The 19,421-nt window shown below is 47.0% G+C and overlaps 1 long non-coding RNA gene across 1 annotated transcript in view; it reads right to left on the bottom strand.

Annotated features, from left to right (window-relative positions):
• LOC138498577 (uncharacterized) overlaps positions 1–18,000 on the bottom strand; it is a 277,923-nt gene extending 259,923 nt beyond the window's left edge. The window contains exon 1 of the long non-coding RNA XR_011278759.1: positions 17,918–18,000. This is a non-coding gene — a long non-coding RNA (uncharacterized lncRNA). The remainder of the gene's footprint in view (positions 1–17,917) is intronic.
• Between the last annotated feature and the right edge of the window lie 1,421 nt (positions 18,001–19,421).

Raw genomic sequence — 19,421 nt, 5'->3', positions numbered from 1 at the left:
ATGTCCTGTCCATCCTCTTTGAACATTTCAGGACTTGTTACTTTAGGGTTGGTTGTCAAAGGGCACCTGGTGACATGGAATTCAGGGGTCTTAGGGTTTAGTCAGTTATATGGGCTATAATTCGTGCTCACCCGGGAATGAGCTGGGTCATGCTCTGGTCAGTGTGAGATAACATGCACACCAGGCGCAGTTCTCTGATCACAGCCTTGTAGGGCACATTCATCTTGAGTGAAAGACACATCTTTGCAACACTTTTGGAACAATGAATAGATGCTGCGGCGGTTGGGGGTGTGAGCTGCCCTTATGGGAGCTTGGGTATGGCTGGGGATTTTTTGCATTTGGGCCTAGTGCAAGCAATGCTGCATTTACCGCGCAGGCCTTCCCTTCTACCTATGTTTACTAATATCTACGCAAAATAGCGATGCCGCTCATGCCTTGGGCCCCACCATGTATTTAGACTATATTTGATTATATTAAAATGGGGTCCTGTTAAACAGGAAGGCGTCCCTTTAACTGTTCCCCCTACCCCCTGGCTCATCACAGTGCCTCGAATGCATCTCGCCTCACTTTAAAGCGCCTAGGGGAGGGGAGCTGTCCCCTTTCCCAACAGTGTGGGGCAGGGCCACCCATAAGGCCACCATTCTGGGTCAGGCTTAAGCCACCAGAACTGTGCTGGTGTCTGCTACTGGCATAACATGGTCTGTCGGATCAGCTCCATCAAATTGACGAGTGCCCCCTTAGCCTTGCTGGGAAGTTGCTCACATTACTTCAAATTCCCTGTGTTCAATGTTGGATGTACAATTAGCACTGTGCACTGTGGATGTCCCACATTACTCGAGGGGACAGAGGGACTCCTGGACATGTAATGATGATCCACTCAAGTGACTCGTGCCTTAACAGTTCGCCACGTCTGACATGAGTATGTATCCAGGTGACCATAGCCCAGGTGGCTGGCCTTTGGATGAGCATCATACCCTCTGGCCTCTGTTTGCCCTCAGTGCCAGTGGGCAGTTTGGGGTGCCCTGTTGGTCACTCATGGGTCAAGGGCCCAACTGGATGGAAGGGAAGGAGAGCCTGGGCACACGAACCAAGCTTGCGACAAGGGGGTGGCTGCTTTACACACCCACCCCACCAGTGTGTGGCAGGGTGGTCTGCCACCCTGTGGAACTGTCATCACCCTATAGTGCAGTTGAAAAATGAGTTTGGTTAAGAAGTGAAAGGGCATGGCTCTCAAGGGTCCACGCCAACCCTGTGTTGAGCACGCCCTGTGGTCAACCCACCATCTTTGCACTCTCACATGACCCCTGGGGTACTGCTGCACTGAACTGGGTTATGCCTTGCCTTCCTGTTTATTCCCTGCTTCCTGTATGCATGGTCTGAGTGATTTCATGGGGAGAATGTTATGTGAGAGTCTGGAATGCTGTGGGGTGACTTAAGGTTCCAGCCCGGGCAGTTGGACATATGTAGCCTGGGTGGTGGGAGCCAGTGGGCTCCCTGGAGCTCCACCTAGCTTGCATATGTCCTGGTAACATCTGATCTAAGAAGCAACTTGAATAAAGAAGTTTATATCAATGTACCTGCTGCCTCCAGAGAGTTTAATTCGTAACAACTAGCAGCACATCGGTCTTGGTATGGTCTCAGGCGGAGTGAAGAAGGAGCCTGGTACCTGAGGGGAAACAGGGAAAATATTAGAAGATTGCTGCAGGGGGTTTCAGAAAGAAGGAGCGGATAGCACAGAGAAGAAGGAGACCCACTGCTCCCCAAAGGAGTTTTCGCATCACCCAGGGTGAGTAAAGAGGTACCAGAGAGGAGCCAGAGAAGCTGTTGGCAGATGAGGGCCTGGATAGAAGTTGTAAGAAGACAACCTGTACAAGATTAAAAGGAGCGGGAGAGTGAGCCCCAGAATTGGGGCAGAAGCAGGCCACGAAGGTGTCATGTTGTGCACCTGCCCTGTCTGTGCTGCAGAAGGAAGGTGGTTGCTAGTACCAAGATTCTCCTTCATAAAAGTTGTGTGCTGCTGGAAAAAGAAGGGCTACTGGTAAAAAAGCCCTTGGTTGAGTACAGGCTGACCATGATCTGACCCGGGCTGGTGTGAGGAAGGAATCATGCAGCAGAGGAGCGTCCCGAACGCAGAAGAGGTATAACGCCGGCGGCATGGTAGTGCTGCAGGGACGTCATTTAGGGGTCACCAATGCAAGCTCCTGGCCTGTGGACAGCACTATGTGGCTCTTTGCTTTTGGAGTGGCTGGCTTTTTTGTTCAGGCCCCTTTAAAAAAAAGAAGAAAAATAAGAACAGGAGTGCCACAAGTCTAACACTTTCAGCACTGACCCTAAATAAGAAAGAATAGAAATACCAAATAATGTGTCTTTCTGGAATACAATACTTGCTAGACTCATCAAAAGTTTATTTCAGGCACACTGGGGGGAGGGGAGGGTCACTGATTTAGGCTGTTCTTAAATGCCTCAACTCAGTCTTTCATCCTTCTGCCTTCTGAGGTCGATAAATGAGTACCAACACAGGTTGGGTGATATTGGGTGTACATTTTTTCTATATAAAGCACAGAAAGGCTGTGTTCCATTGTTTCCCGCGATATCACTTTGGGGCGGGGTCAAATGAAATTGCTTCCTGTGATGTCATCAGGGGGTCAAGGGTCGTGTGATGTCACTTCCGCTACCCCTGGCATTTTGGTGAAATGACGTCCCTGTAGGGCTGGAGCCGTTGGTGCCGTTGTCATTCAGAAGCTCTGGTGAGTCCTGTTTTCACTTGGCGAGTGGGGACGTCAGCTGGCCTTGTGTGGAGTTGGCGTGCTCTGGAACATCTCACTTCTCGGAAATCGAAGGCCCATGGCGGGAGCCTGAATGATCTATGTTATTCAGATTCTGTAGTATGGTGCTGTGAGTAAAGCACCCATTGATGTCTGTCAAGATGTTTTGTCAAGCAGACTCGTTATCATCCCTTCCTGTTGGGCAGCATTTTTTAGGGGATGTCTGAGCACCCATTTCGGTTTGTAAGTACTGGTGATCTGGAAGTGATTTAAAGATGTGCATTATTCACAGGTCATCATGATGCTTGCCAGTAACGATGTTATCTTTCTTCCGGCTTCGCGCCAGGCTGGCCTGCTGTTTTCGTATGTTGGCATGGCAACTGGTATTTAGTTCCAATGTACATTTTGATGAGAAAAGGTAAGAACGAAGTGTGCGTGGGTAGGTGTGAAGTGACCTCGCATGTTTTGATGTGTGTAGGTGTTCATAGCAATGGATGTCATATTTTGATATTTGGTCAATGGTGTTTACTGTTAAATGTTGCCCACTTGTTTACCACTTTTGAGGATTTTTAGGTGACATGGACTTAGTGATAAATGTGAATTACTAATTTGAAGTGCATTAGCTAACAAAGTTTTTCAAAGACATTTCAGATTTTAGGCTGCAAAACAGCATGGACTTTTAGAACGAGATCGAACTTTGAATAGTAATGCATGTATGTTAATGTGCATGTTAGTGATACCATTTTTTAGAAAGTTTACAGAAACAATTCATTATTTGGATGTATTTTGAGAATTGTTATAGTGAACTATTATTTTAAGGCAGTTGTGAAGAATCAATGTGATCAGTATGGATTGAGATGGCTTGTGTGGGTAGTGCCCTGCCGTAGCCGTACTATGGTGGCGTGGCTTGGGATGCCTCCACACCTCTGTAGGTATGTTGTCTCAGTGTTTGTATTGATAAAAGTGTCCAGTGGTAAAAGTCAGTGTTGCTTGCTGGATGGTGATGTCAGAGTGTGTATCAACAGAAGAATCCAGTGGGAAAAGTCAGTGTTGCTTGCTGGATGGTGATGTCAGAGTGTGTATCAACAGAAGAATCCAGTGGGAAAAAGCAGTGTTGCTTGCTGGATGGAGACTGATTCAGGTTAGGTGGGGTTTGGAAGATTCCTGTTTGGAGTTGGACGACTAGTTATAGTCAAGTGAGTTGTAGGGTTGAGCGACATCGAGATTGTGAGGGTTGAGCCCTATCGAGATTGTTAATTTTGTGTGGTTTGTCAACCTTCCCCAGCAGCATCAGGAATATTCCATTCTAGTTGTTTGTTGGGCACACACAGTGTGGTTGTTCAATGTGGCAACTATTTCTCATCATTTCTGGTCGCTGATGGTTCATTGATTTGAAGGTTAGTTTGTCCTTCCCACTAGAGTCTTACATGTGGGTTGCCTAGTTTGTCTTGCCAAAGACTGGGATCTGGCAGTAGTATTGTTGTGTGGGAATCATCGCCTGCAATGTGGTGTGAGTGAGGGCGTTGTGTGCTGGTTGCAGTCTATGTGGCATCTTGCTGGTTGTGTCATTCTGGCCTTGGAACAGTTTATTTAGGTGGTTAGTTCTGCAATAAATGTGCTGAAGGCGCATTTACCAGTTGTGGAAATAACGGAGGCAGGAGGAAGCATCCTATGGGTTGGACAAGGTATCATTGATGGCTGTAATACAAGTCCTAGAGCGCACGTATGCGGCCGAGAAGCCAGGGGTTGGGACTGGTGTGGAGGTGCTCTAGGGGGACATGGGGGGCATGCGATAAATATGGTGGCACAAACACATAGGGTGCTGCTGCCCAGCTCGAGTCAGGTGAAAACCACAGGTGAGTGAAATACATGGTGATGGCTCAGGCAGGCCCTTCACAGCAGGCCACCTAGAAAATTGTACGAACACTCCACGGCATTGAGGTGGGCGAAGATTAATTCAGGCTGCCCATCCCCAGGTGAAAGCAGTCACTGGGAACAGAACTAGTTGATACATACAAAGTCGGTGAGCCGGTCTCGCAAGTGCTCGCAGAGTTCAGGGGAATGAAAATTCACCATGATATGTTCAGGGAGACACACTCACAGCACAATCAGCAGTTTTAAATTGCCATTTGGCAGGTGGGTCTGGGAAGAAGGATGTGGGATGAAGGGTCAATCCAGAAGGAGCCAATCAGAAGGTGGGTTTTGGTGTCCCTGAAAAGCAACAGGTACACTGTGTCCTCAATGATGTCAACGGGGCACCCCATTGGTCCGATGCCATGTGAATGTCTTCCCTCCCACCAATTCAGGGTGTATCATGTTTTTCCTATGTGTGCTGACCAATGGCAGGTTATTAAAATTCCGGAGGTCAGCACAATTGCGTAGTTTCTAACAATAATTAGTGGGCTAGGGCGGGAAGGAATGTGGTGCCACAAGGGGAAAGGACGAGCCAGGTGAGGGCAGGTCTGTTTGCTCCAATAATTTCTAACTAACTTATGCCTAGCTATAGGGGACTGACATGACCCACCAATCAGCTTTGTTTGACACACGATAACTCGAAACAATAAGTGTAACTGTTTCTAAGCATGCAAACATTGTAGAAAAGATCTGACTGCAGTGGGCGGTTTTGCCTGCTCTCATCAATAAGTTCTGTTCCACTGTGCAGTTTGATTTGTGCTTGCCCAACTGCAAGAAACAGCATTTCTTCTTACCTAGTATACGCTCCTTCTTGGATTACATTTGATAAATTACTGATTATATGCTCTTTGAGGACCACTGATACATTTTTGGAGGCCCCCAGCATGATATTCAGTTCCCTCGGCCAACTGTGGGTATTCCAGCCGCCCTCCTGCACACTACCGAGGAGGTATTGCAGAGGCATAGTTCATGTAGGTCTGCTTTGTCTCGAGAACTGCCCACACTCAGGAGTACAAGCGAGCTAGCACGGAAGGATAGGTGCCGTGAAGGGTCAATGATTTCTAAGACACATGAGTGTATCCATGCATGAACGTGCTTTATTGTGGTTACATGCCCAAAGGAGAGGGGGGGTTTCTTATTGTGTTTAGGACATATCCTCAAGGTGGGAAGCCGATCGGCCGTAGTAGCAGTAGTAGATTTTAGTACACTCTATTCCATAGGAAGTAGGTGTGTGTGTGTGAGTGTAGGCACACCTGGGTTAAAGCAGAGAGTTGCGTAGCAGGAGGCAGAATGCGTAGTACCAGGAATTGTATAATTAGGTCATTTGTGGAGAAGGGTGTTATTTTTTTGTTTGTTTGTTGAAGCAGTGTTTAATTGTTGCGAAGTAACGGAAGAGTGCATGTCATTGAGTAGTGTTCATCCGTCTTGTGGCGTGGACTGAGGTGGAAGGGTTTGCGCCGGAAGGTACCTGGTGAACAATATTGCGCTTGTCATTTTAGCGGTGGATGTCAATGGAGGGGATGGGCAAAGTTTGACGTCTGCTTACACTAATATAAAAGTGAGCCTGTGGATAGGGCCAATGTGTGTGATAGGAGTGTGTGGGTGGGTGAGCCTCTGGAGAAGGCCATAGCGAGAGGGAGTATAGGGGGCATAAGGGGAAGAATGGAGAGTGTGTGTGTGTGTGTGTTTGAGAAGTGAATAAAGGGGGAAGAAAAGAAAGAGGGCAGCAGAAGGGAGAGGGTAAAAGGGATCATTAGGATGTGTCGGGGGTCGCCTCGGAACTCACCAATGCAAATTAAAAAGGTAATCAAAAAGGGGTGTATGCAGGTGCAAGTAACACAGTTTTATTCAGGCCCCAGACTCAGCTGGGACAGCTATACTCAAACAGATCGTTGAACAAAACTAAGTGAAAAGGCGTTGTCAAAGAAACACCCCTAAATCTAGGCCTTTTATAATAATGAAGCTGAATGACATTAGTAATATTGCAACATGAAAAAAACCTCCCCACAACGAGCTCATTGGTGCTTGCACATCAGACCCTTATAGAAAAGCATACATTATATTTTTTAATTGGGTCCACAAACCTTCCCACACCTCCCTCAATTACATGTGACATCACATCACAGCCGGTCAAGTGGCACAGCGAGTAGAGCGCTCGCTTTGACATCAGTGCAGAGCCTGCGAACGCAGGTTCGAATCCCGGCAGCGCCAAACTCAGCGTTTCATCCTTCCGAGGTCGATAAATGAGCACCACACACCGTGGGTAATAATAAGCAGCGCTCAGATACCTGAGGGTTCGTAGCGCTATATAAATGCCAAATTATTATTATTATTATTATTATTATTATTATCACAATCCACCCCCAATTCCCACAGCACAAAGTTAGTTCATTTAATTATTTGAGACAACCATTATAACTTTAATCAATTGCCCTGGTCACCCCATCTCCGTTCACATGAGAAGTGCACATGTGGGGAAGAAATGCAAGTATATCTGGCTGAAATCACCAATGCCCTCAAATATGTGTCCCGCCAGGTTCAACATTCAACAAGTCGGCTGGCGAATGAGGGAACATCCCCAAGTTCAGGACATAGAGGCTTTCCCACAAACGACACCGCTCTATCCTGGCGACAAGGTGTTCATCCGCAACTTCGTGCAGAAGTGGCAAGACCCAAGGTTTGCGGGTTCCCTGGAGGTGGTGTATGTGACACCTATAGCAGTAAAGATTAAAGAAAGACGAGCATGGGTCCACATTTCGGATGTTCACAAAGACAATAGCGTCACCCCCACCAGAGAGGAAGAGAGGGGACCAACTTGATGGGAAGTATCGCACAGTTGTCATTAACACTTTTTCCTGCTATAAGATTGTACCTGATCCATATTCCCTACTTCCCACTATTAGGATTTTTTCAGGACCTGACATGATCGTTAGAATTCCTCTAGATTGTGTGGAGTGTACTGTGAAGAAACAAATATTCCCCCATGCTTTGGCAAATGTTTGGTTGACGACAGATGACGCACGCACTTCTTGCAAAAATAGAACATTTGCCATGTTCATATCCATTCGTGCAATGATTTTCCTGGCTTCAACTGGATTACCCAGACCTCTAACGTACGTTAGCACGTGGCATTCCAAGATGTCTCAGGCACCAATTAAAAAGTGTCCTGCAGTTACACATGGTAATTCATTCCTTTTGTGAGAGACTGTTTGAATAGTACCCAACGGGAAATTTGGGGCTAAAATGTGATGCAAATTGTGCATTTTAAAGATATTTATTCAGCAACATTGGTCAAAACTACAAGCCCCATAGTGAGTAACTCATCTAACTGGCCCACATTGGCTAAAAAAGTGCCCCACTTTGATCCCATAAAAACTGGCCCGCATGAGCAATTTGTGTTTTTTTGGTTTGGGCAGTGCCCTATTGCCCTATAAGCCAGTCCAAGCCTGCCGGGGTGACAGATCTTCAGTTTTAACTTAACATAGGGTGAGGGGAGTTCATCCTGCAACGATTTGTGGGGTCCAGCTAGTAACTCATCTTCTGCCTTTCATGATGCACATGATTCACCAAGACCAAGCCAGATTCATCCCGGATCAATCAACATCAACGAAAATGTGTAAACTCTTTAATATTATGGCCCAGATAGACTGTACGACATGCACAATAGCCGTATTGCTTGACGAGTATTGCTTGACGCAAAGACGGCCTTCAATTTGGTCTCATGGCATTTCGTCTTTGCAGTGTCAGCCCAGAGTTTATTTGGTACACATGATTGCTATACACTCTTCCTCTAGCTAAGGTGTGCACGAATGGCCAGATGTTGAAGCCAATGCAATTAACTAGAGGTACTAGTCAAGGTTGCCCTCTACCCCCCACTCCTTTTTGCTCTGACTATAGAACCGCTTGCAGACTTGATCAGGTTGAAACATGCCTGTAGGGGTATCTGCTTGTCTGTGGTACCCGAGGTTATCTGCCTCTATGTCGATGTCATGCAAACAGGAGGATGAGGCCGGTGGGGACACTGACTCCATTTATTTCCCCATCACGTTTTTCTCGCGCTCTCTGCGGCATGGTCTAGTTCTTTTGCAACATGGCCGCCACTGGGAGGTTCTTATTTCTTCACTCTCCCGGCGGCCGGCGCGTTGCAATGTTCTAGGATTTCCTCTGCTGTTGCTTTCGCTCCGTGTGTTATTTCTCTTTGGCAGTGCTCTGCTTCCTCTACCCCTTTTTTCTCCTTTCTCTGGTTTTGGATCTTGCTCCGGCCCACTTCGGTCCTTGTCTTCGCTTTGTTCCTTTTCCCCCTCTTGTTTCCGCTCTCCGGCTCCCTTGCCGTCCTTTTCTCCCTGTCTTCCTCCGTTCGCGTCCCTGCTCACCTTACCTCCATTCTGCTGCGCTTCTCTCCATGTTTACCACAGCGGGCAGCAGAGCGCGTTCCCACCTTGGTACTCTCTCCTTGTTTACCTTGATTTCCTCCGTTTTACCTACCACTGCAGTGAAGCTTTCTTCGGTCTTCCTTGATCGGAGTTTGTTTCTGTTTCTCGTGTAACCGTTCCAACTCTTTTCTGCCACTCAGATTGTGTTCTCCTTCTGTGTACCTGTTTGTATTCCTTCCATTGTGGATCACGTGTCATCCTTGATGGCAGTCTATCAGCAATCGAGTCTAGCTCCTGACAAGTTTACTGGAATCCTCAGCCTACTCGGTCTCGGATCAGCTCTTTCTTGGACTACCTCTGGCATTTCGGATCTAGGATTCCTTTGGGGTTTTTTAAGCATAGAGTCTTTTTCCCCAACCACCTGACTGTCCCGGAAGAGAGGCCACTGGCCTGCTGAGACTTCACGGTCACAGTGGCTTCCTTCCGAAGCAGATCATATCTTCATTAAATAAAAGGATATACCAGTCAGGAGATACCATCTCCAGAACCCATCACATCAGGTGAAGAGGAAGAGGGGTATTTTGAGACAGAGGGCCTCATTACGAGGAATGCGGTAGAGGGTTAACGGCTCTGGTGGAGCTGCCGGCGCCGTTAACCCTCTATTGCCCCATTACGTGGTGCACTTGCGGGACCTGCTAAGGACGCCTGGTTTTACCAGACATTCTTAGCGGTTCCTGCGAGTGGACCAGGATGCTAACAACGGACCCGTAACGGGCCCATTGTTAGCATCCTCCCCATTCCCATTGAACCCTATGGGGGCCGAAATGGAAATGGGGATGTACCGGGTCTGGGTTCCTGGAAAGGGAATTACCGGGCCCTCCAAGGTTGGAATGGCCTGTTAATTCCTCATTCCAGGAACCCGGTATGCGGGTAGCCATGCCCGCTGACAGCGGTATGGCTACCTCCATACTTGGAATGAGGCCCAGAGTCTTCGGAGTCTGAGGAAAATAATCAATGACAAATTATTGTACAGCCGAGACCCATGCAATAACCTTGTCCCAGTACTCAGTGATGTCACTAGACAGAGTCCTACTCGGGTTTCTGTATAAACCAGTCTAAATCGGAAAAATCCCTGCTCACAGTTGTAACCACCCCCATCTTGGATCTGACCTCCTTGAACTGGTCTGTAAAGTGCATAAAATATCTGTACAGGTCAGTCGAACCTAGCAAATTTTAATTGATGACAACTATAGGGCTTATCCCACAAAAATAGTAACCAAACTACACAAATGGTGATGGATAACCCTATCCCTCATAGGCAAGATCACTTTGATCAAAATTATAATCCTACTAAAGCTGTTGTACATTTACCAAAATGTGTCCATATGGACAGGCAGGGACTACTTTCAAACTCTACACAATGTGCTATCGCTATTCCTTTGGCACTCAGGTGCAGTGAGGGAAAAATAGCAACACCTTGCTGGCCCTTATGACACAGGCGAGTTTAAAGCCCCAGATTTTGAGCTCTACTAGATGGCGGCTCAGGCCCACAAGGCATCACAGTGGTTTAGCCCACTGCAGCTACCCCCCCCACATGAGAATCAAGCGATTGGCAGCTGGGGATGCTGATGTTCGGTCACTGCTCATTTCCACTACTTAAGAAGACCCTTGCCAAGTTGATCCCCTTAGGGTAACGCTCCTGGCTTGGTGCAAAGCTACCAAATCACGAAATCAGAAGCGCCATACAGCAAACACTTTCCACTTTGATACTCTCCCAGTATACTGCCGAGTATGGATGGTTCGTCTCAAACTAGCTGGCATGGAATATGGTCCAACGTTGTCGGGGATATGTATACTAAAGGACTTTTCCTCTAACGAGAAGAGATGGAGACTACCCGCACATTATGCAGATTGCACATTTACAGGATTAGAGCAGCATTCAAGGCAAAGTGGCCAGAATTTCCCACTGAACCAATTGATGACCCTCTACTCTCTTATATTATCAACTCTTGTGATTGTCGGCAGTTAGGGGCTCATTGCGGGGTTGGTGGTGAAACCCGCCGGTACGCGGCGGGCTACCGCCGACCCTCTAACACTGTTTCTGCTGCCCGATATCCCAGTGCCATGAGCGGTGGTGGAATGGGAAATCCCCATTTCCGTGGAGTCCCACACGGGAATCGGGTCACTGAAGCACGGTGCCGGTGCATCAGTGCACTGTTGGTAGATTTCCGGGAGTTCCGTGCCCCTACCAACAAACTCTAATGAGGCCTTAGTTGCAACACTTATGCTTTTTTGCAGGATTCCCTACCATTGCCACTGACTGGGCTGCGAGATAGTCTGGCAGCTGATCTGGGGGAGGAGATCTCTGACAGTGACTGGCACAATATGTGCAAATGAACGAATAAAGTGTCGCTCAACTCGAGGTTCTGCATACTGGAATACAGGGTGCTCCATATATTGAGCTATACACCATCTAGAATGAAGCGCATGTCCAGGGAGAATCGTGGAAAATGTGCCAGATGTGACATAGACAAAGCTGGAAACATGCATATGTTGTGGAGCTCCCCTACGTTGCGTCCCTGCTGGGGGTGGGGAGATATATGCGAAAAACAAACGGAAACTGTGGGCGTGTCAAAAGAGCCAATCCCGAAGATCTGTTGTATTGGTTTGACAGATGAACTACCAATGCTGAATGCACTGCTTTGTGAACCTGGGCTTCCTGCTATCCAAACGTTGTATACTGATGTCTTGGATCTGTAGGTCCCCTCCCACTGTTGAAAATTGGCTAAATGATGTTACATGGGTTAACAATAACGATGCAATAATACCGACACGTGGAACTGATGCCCCGGACCTCCAAACCAAGGATATCTGGGAGTACTACCGAAATGACTTGCTGCATAAGCTCACTCGACGGCAACAGGTACCACAGAGTACAGGCTCTGGTTAGTAATTTGAATTTGTATTTTCTTTATTTGTATAGCGCCTGGCCCAACGGCATCTCAGACTTAGTGATGTGTAGACCGGGGTTTGCAACTGAAAACGTGTTCAGTATACAGCTACAAGTGTTAAGGTGCAAACTAGTCATTGTCTATTCCTGATATTGATTGAACTACCCCGCTTTTTGTGAAGTTGATGACATGATGCTGTAATCTGTTGATGTACTTTATGACCAAGCAATAAATAAATGTAAAAAAAAGAAAAGAAATTGCAATCGCATTTTAACGCTATTAAATTAAAACTTTGAGGAAACATCAACCACATGGAACACGGTTGACTTGTCAACATTAACTCGTAGGTGCTAGTGTTTAATATTAACATTCAAGGCTTACATATTAAACACGTTATAAACATGTGGCGAGCAGTGTGTTTTTTAATGTAACTAAATCAGCAAAAAGAGGTTCAGGCATTTCTGTATTGTTTCAAAAATCATTGAAAATATATGGACGGAGTCACATCATGCCCTTTGCTTATTTTATGCGTATGCATTAGTTTTTGACAAACATCTGTCGATTTTTTCAACGCGTGCTTGTGCTTTCTGCACACTCCATCAGGACTTTGGGAGAAAATATTAAGCTACGTGACCTTTGCAGGGTGTTATTGAAAGCAATTTCATGCATTGTGCCAACAGTATTCCATTTTCTGACGCGTGATAAACTTTAAGTCCAATTTTGCAAACTGTGTGCATTTAAATAAATATGCGCATTTTGGTGCGATGAAAAGGTCAGTTCATGTGAAATTAGAGATCACATTTTCTCCCGGTTAGACCCACCCAGTACTTACAGTGGGCCGGGGCCTGCCGGGCCTGACTTGGGGCCCTGCCGCCCCCCGTCCTACCGGGACATTGGCGGGATGCATTATCCCATCGCGACCGCAGCCGCGACGGGAGATGCTCCTGCCATGAAGTCAGGCGAGCTGACAGAAGTGCCAGCCAGCCACAGCGACGCTGTGACTGGCTGCCACTTCCATCAGTCATAGTAACTGCCTTTGGTGACCCCTCGCGCGAGAGGTCACCAGAGGCAATTACTGTCCCTTTGTTTCCCCAGGTCGCCGAGGCGTCTTTAACCCTCGGCGAACCTGGGAATTCCTCGACATATTTCGAGGTTTATAAAAGATGGCTTGGAAAGTACACATCAAGCCATCTTTTATAAAGCTTTGCCGACGGACAATTTTGTCCGTAGTCAAAGCTTTATAAAAGATGGCTTGAATTGTGTACTTTCAAAGCCATCTTTTATAAACCCGAAATCTTTAAAAAAGATGGCCTGAAAACTAGGCGAACCGTAGGGTATGCACACAAATATATATAAATGTTATATATTTGTGTGTGTACCTTACTATGGTCTGTGTACTTTGCAAGCTATCTTTTATAAACGTAGAAATATGTTACATATTTCTATGTTTAGAAAAGATAGCTTGCATAGTACACAAACCATAGTAAGGTACGCACACAAATATATAACATTCATATATATGTGTGTGTATACCCTACGATTTGCGTACTTTTAGGCCACGCCCCTCCCACAAGCCACGCCCCCTCGATTTCTTAGCCCACTTAAAGCCCTGGACCCACCCTTTTCTGCTGGACTGTTTCAATAGCTCATGCACTGTTTGACACTAATAATGAACGTTTAAATGGTAAGTAAGCGTACTTTGCGAAGATTGTTGTGAGATTAATGATTTGCCGTGCAAACATTCCTTTGCCACACCACTAATGTTATTTCTGTTGCGCTTACTCACATTACTTCGAAAGAAAACAGCCCAGAGTAAAATTGATCACTTCTTTATGCAAGGGAGGGTAGAAACAAAACAGTGTAAGAAAAGTGAATTGTCTAATTAATTATGAATTAAGGTGACGTTGATCAGCAAGGGGAAGTAATGCGCAGTGGAGCAGGCCACGGAACACATGCGTAGACGAGGCATGCACTAAAGGCCATAATCCGATACATCCCTTTTACATACATGCCAACATTCTGTGACCAAAAATCTGTAGGAATCTTAAAGTTTCAAAAATAGTCAGTCGAGGAGGTAATGATAGGAATAGGGCGCGCGTCAGCAGCCCATTGTCATTGAATGAGCCCGCCGCCGCGGGTGCATTCAATGACAATGAGGCGCCTGCCATGCCTTCTGCCATCACGCCAGCTTGGGGGAGCCCTTGAAAGACTCGCCGGAGTTGACGTGGTGGGGGGCTAATGGCGCCTTTTGTGAAAGGCACTCGCGGCGGAGGGGCGCCCTTAGCCCACCGCCGTGGGCGCCTTTTACATCAAAGGCCTGCATGCTGCGCCTTCTCCCGCTACGCCAGCTCGGGGAACTCCTTGAAAGACTCCCCCCGAGTTGGCGTGGTGGGGGGCTAATGGCGCCTTTTGCCAAAGGCACCCGCGGCAGAGGGGCGCTTTTAGCCCACTGCTGTGGGTGCCTTTGACATTAACAGCCTGCATGCCACGCCTTCTCCCGCGACGCCAGCTCGGGGAAGTCCTTGAAAGACTCCCCTGAGCTGGCGTGGTGGGGGGCTAATGGTGCCTTTTGCGAAAGGCACCCGTGGCGGAGGGACGCTTTTAGCCCACCGCTGTGGGTGCCTTTGACATTAACAGCTTGCATGCCGCGCCTTCTCCCGCCACGCCAGCTCGGGGAAGTCCTTGAAAGACTCCCCTGAGTTGACGTGATGGGGGGCTAATGGCACCTTTTGCCAAAGGCACCCGTGGCGGAGGGGCGCTTTTAGCCCACTGCTGTGGGTGCCTTTGACATTAACAGCCTGCATGCCACGCCTTCTCCCGCTACGCCAGCTCGGGGAAGTCCTTGAAAGACTCCCCCGAGCTGGCGTGGTGGGGGGCTAATGGTGCATTTTGCCAAAGGCACCCGCGGCAGAGGGGCTCTGTAGCCCACTGCCGTGGGTGCCTTTGACATTAACAGCCTGCATGCCACACCTTCTCCCGCTACGCCAGCTCGGGGAAGTCCTTGAAAGACTCCCCCGAGCTGGCGTGGTGGGGGGCTAATGGTGCCTTTTGCCAAAGGCACCCGTGGCGGAGGGGCGCTTTTAGCCCACCGCTGTGGGTGCCTTTGACATTAACAGCCTGCATGCCGCGCCTTCTCCCGCTACTCCAGCTCGGGGAAGTCCTTGAAAGACTCCCCCGAGTTGGCGTGATGGGGGGCTAATGGCACCTTTTGCCAAAGGCACCCGTGGCGGAGGGGCGCTTTTAGCCCACCGCTGTGGGTGCCTTTGACATTTACAGCCTGCATGCCATGCCTTCTCCCGCTACGCCAGCTCGGGGAAGTCCTTGAAAGACTCCCCCGAGCTGGCGTGGTGGGGGGCTAATGGTGCCTTTTGCCAAAGGCACCCGCGGCGGAGGGGCGCTTTAGCCCACTGCCGTGGGTGCCTTTGACATTAAAAGCCTGCATGCCACGCATTCTCCCGGTACGCCATCTCGGGGGAGCCCTTGAAAGACTCCCCCGAGCTGGCGTGGGCAAAAAAAAAAATGTAAAAAAAAAAAAAACATTTTTTTTAACTAAAAAAATCGGTATTTGGTGTCAAAAAATCGGTAGGCGGTAGGACTGCTTAAAAAGCGGTATCCTACCGCCTAAATCGGTAGGGTTGGCAAGTATGCTTTTAGCAGTGGTCATTCCGGCACTGGCACAGTGAATTTGATAGGTGAAGTGCTCTGTGTATTCTATTGAGCAGGTAGGTTGTGTACAGCGGCAGGTTGAAAGTAAAAATCTTGACACATTTGGCAAAGTTAATCCTACCCACCACCCTTGGGGACGTACCCATGACAAAAGTAACTCCCTGCACTTCCTCTTTACACATGTGAATGATCTCTTTAACATATGTCTTGGTACGCTCCTGATTTCGTTAGGTCTTTCCTGCATAAAGCCTGCCACACTAACTTTATCTCGACAGATTGCCTCACTCTGTCCCCTGGAACAACCACATATAATCTGCGTTCTCCAATGTCTTTACTCGCTTCACAAATCACCTTGCATCATTTACTGAATCACTCCAACACAATACCCTACCCATACTAGCCACTTTAAACATCTGTCTCTGGCTCGGTATTAGCATAATTGACCTAAAAACATTTGACCTAAAACATTTGATTGGATTTTTTTGACCTTTTTTTCTGTCTAATTTAATTAAATATAGATATATGGGAGTGGATAATGGTATAGATTAGGTTGAGGGGAAGTGGGGCGTTGCAGGGGTCTCCCACCGCATTTTAGACTGAAAACATAGGTCAAATAAATTCGATCAAATGTGATTAAGTCAAATGCTTTAGGTCAAATAGACCCACACCTCTTGCTCAGAGAAAATGATACTGCAGTGATGCTCTAGGAATCAGAAGAGAGTATAGTGATAGGAGCAAGTCACTGCAAATCTGGTTCCCAAGTTTACAAAACGGCCTGTCAAGAGCACCAAACGGGACAACAATTGGTCTTTTTCTCGTACGCCACTGAGAATGCACAAAACAATGCAACTGTACCTTTCAAAGCCTAAGTAAACCTTACTAAACTCAGTTCTGTAATTTTGCTCACCCTTTTGCAAGAACTATGAAACAAACTGCAGGTCATCTTCAGAATTAAAACCTACTTCTGTCTTATTAAATCCAGTCCTTTCATTGGCCTCCTCCTTTACAAGTACTATGAAACAAACTGAGAACTTCTTCAGATTTAAGATTCTGAAGCTTAAAATTGAAAACTCTGCCTCTCCACTTCTGAACATGCCATCAATACGTCATCTTTCTAGTTCTCTAACTTCTAACCATTGCTGGTTGAAGATTTTCTAAACGGCATCAGGACCACAGGTCATTCTAGGGCCCCATCTGACCCCTGGTGGACACCTATCTCCATTCTTCTAGCCAAACATGTCATTCATGACCGCTCAATCATCATACGCTAGCTCTTACAAGAGGGATCCTTCCCACACCAGCTGAAACACACAATAGTGGTAGCCCTGTCCGCAAGAATCCTACATTGGATCCACTGCCACCATCTGAATACCACCTCATCTCAAATTTCCCTCAGATCTCAATTCATAAAAACATTGGAAATCAACCTGCCCCAAACTGTGGATTCAGACCCTCACTTGAAATTGGGACTGTCATTTTTTACATGAAAGAATGTCATTTATGATAAATGAGAGATAACCCAATGTGTGTGTGTGTGCGTGCGTGCGTGCGTGTGTGTTATATATCAAGAACAAAACTTTAGTTGCAGGGACATTAAGGTGAGAACTTAATTGAAAAAAAAAAAAACCTGAAAGGGGAATGAGAAGGTTAATGGATATCGTGGGTTTCTTTGTAAGGCTTAGTGGAGGAGTGAGAGGAAGAGGCGGGTATAGGATTAACAGCAAATGGGTGGTTAGGAGGAGAATGGGGTTGCGTTGATGCAGTGGGATGGTATTGCAGTGGTAAGGTTGGCCCAAATACACTAGTGGGTGGGTGATTTTGGTTGAAGGGAGGGCAAGTGGAATCAAGGGTAGAAATAGGGGTACGAGTTGGGATGAGGGTTTCGTGGGATCAGTAAGAGTGCGGAGCGGGGTTGGCTGGGTGAAGGAGACAGTTTGGGTGAGAGAGATAGGAGTGGGATTGCTGTGTGGGAAGGAGAGAAATGGTGAGGGGAGACTGGGAAAGATAACATTGGATAAAGGGAGGGAAAGCAAAAGGGAATAATTCTGAATGAGAGTGGTTAAAGGGTGAGAATTTGAAGATTGAAATCTGGATTATAAAGAAGATTCGTAGAACGGTTTTGATTAGAAGGTCAGGTTAGGAGCAGGGTTTCAAGCTAAGGAGCAAAGGCAGTTTTGAAGTTGGTATTCAGTTTAGTGTTCAGTTCTTTTCAGTTTTCAGTTTACTACATGTGTTTTTTGTTACTCACCTTCTCTCCATTGACCCCACCCCAAGCCTGTTCCAGTGCAGTGGTCCTGGTCAGCCCTTGCTCCGGCAGTGACCCTCCCCAACCAAGTTCCTCATCTCAAATGCTGCAGCTCCCTGGTTGCCAGCCTTGTCACAATGGAAACAGTCATCATGACATCACAACAGTGTGGGTGATACCATGTGCCTCCTGGCTCAAGGGACGAGAAGAGCATAAGCAGAAGAGGATCTACCTCCGATATAGCTACTGAACACATTCAGACCATGATCAAACCTGAATAGAACACTGCCTGCTTAACGCTATCCTGCCTCACCAATGCTCATTTTGCCTCTGTTGTCAGTGAGGCCTACCCCATACACACTCTAATGTCTTCATGCTCCCTGAGCTTTATTATGACATCACAGATCTACAATAAGGACATCATTAAAACTCAACACTAGAATTCCTGCTTACCCTATGCTGCTGAAGAGCCATGGGGCTATTTAAACCCATTTTAATGACCACACTTTCATTTCACACTCATTTTGTAGGCACAGGTTGCACTCTCGCACGAGAATTGGTGCCTCATTTGGGTGTGGTTCTGCGGTTGTGGGGCTGTTGTTCAGAGGTAACCAACATGATCTTCTGAGCTGCCTGTTTATTATGACTCTAAAATGTTCCTGTTTCCAACTTACTGAAACCTGTAGAGATTTAAAATATGCTTCATGGGGGCTCACTCCACAATCTTGGATGATTCTCAAGCCTATTTAGTGTCTTCTAGAGAGTTCCAAACCTGAACATTAAAAGTGATATTAAAAAAGAAGAGCAATGCGCCATGGAGACCACCCTTTTCCCATTGTACTGTATCACCTGTACACAAAGTTTCGAGCTCTATAAGAAGTCTGTATATATGTGTTTTTTTAACTTTCTTTTTACATTTCAACGTGTTATATACACTGTAGCGAAAAATGTACATAAGATGAACTTATCTTTATTATTACAACCTGCGAAAATCCGTGGGATCAGAAAGCAAATCTAAACTCGGGGACTCAGCCAATCACCCACTCCGCAACCCGCTCCATTCAATGTCGAGTATATATGCACCACAAGCATATCATCACCTACGTTAGACCCATAAGACTCCCTGTAGCGTTGTTGCTGGGTAACTGGAGTCAGCGTGCAACTCCAAACTCACATATTACTCGGTCCATTAAGGTAGACAACTACTCAGTTCAGCAAGCAGTACCATCTATGTAGGGTCAGCCATCCAAAAAAGGGGGGTAGGGTGCTAAATTGGGGGATTTAGCTACTAGAATATTGGGGCAGATCTTGATATGTCCTCACCGCTTTCTCGTGCCTCAGCTGGAATTCTCAGTACACCTTCTAAGGAGTGCTGGTGCCATCAAGGTGCGATCTAAGGAGGGGCCAGTAATCTTGTGGTCCAGCTGTAGGAAGAACGAGCCTTCTATATGTATCTTCTTCTTCATTCTTAGTCTCAGGGGGATAGCTCAGGGGCAATGTGCTTGCC

This window comes from Ambystoma mexicanum, chromosome 5q, assembly GCF_040938575.1.
Source record: "Ambystoma mexicanum isolate Mex_15411 chromosome 5q, UKY_AmexF1_1, whole genome shotgun sequence".
In the NCBI taxonomy this organism is placed as follows: domain Eukaryota; kingdom Metazoa; phylum Chordata; class Amphibia; order Caudata; family Ambystomatidae; genus Ambystoma; species Ambystoma mexicanum.
The sequence above is the reverse complement of the archived record's forward strand: the minus strand, read 5'-3'. Positions and strand labels throughout refer to the sequence as shown.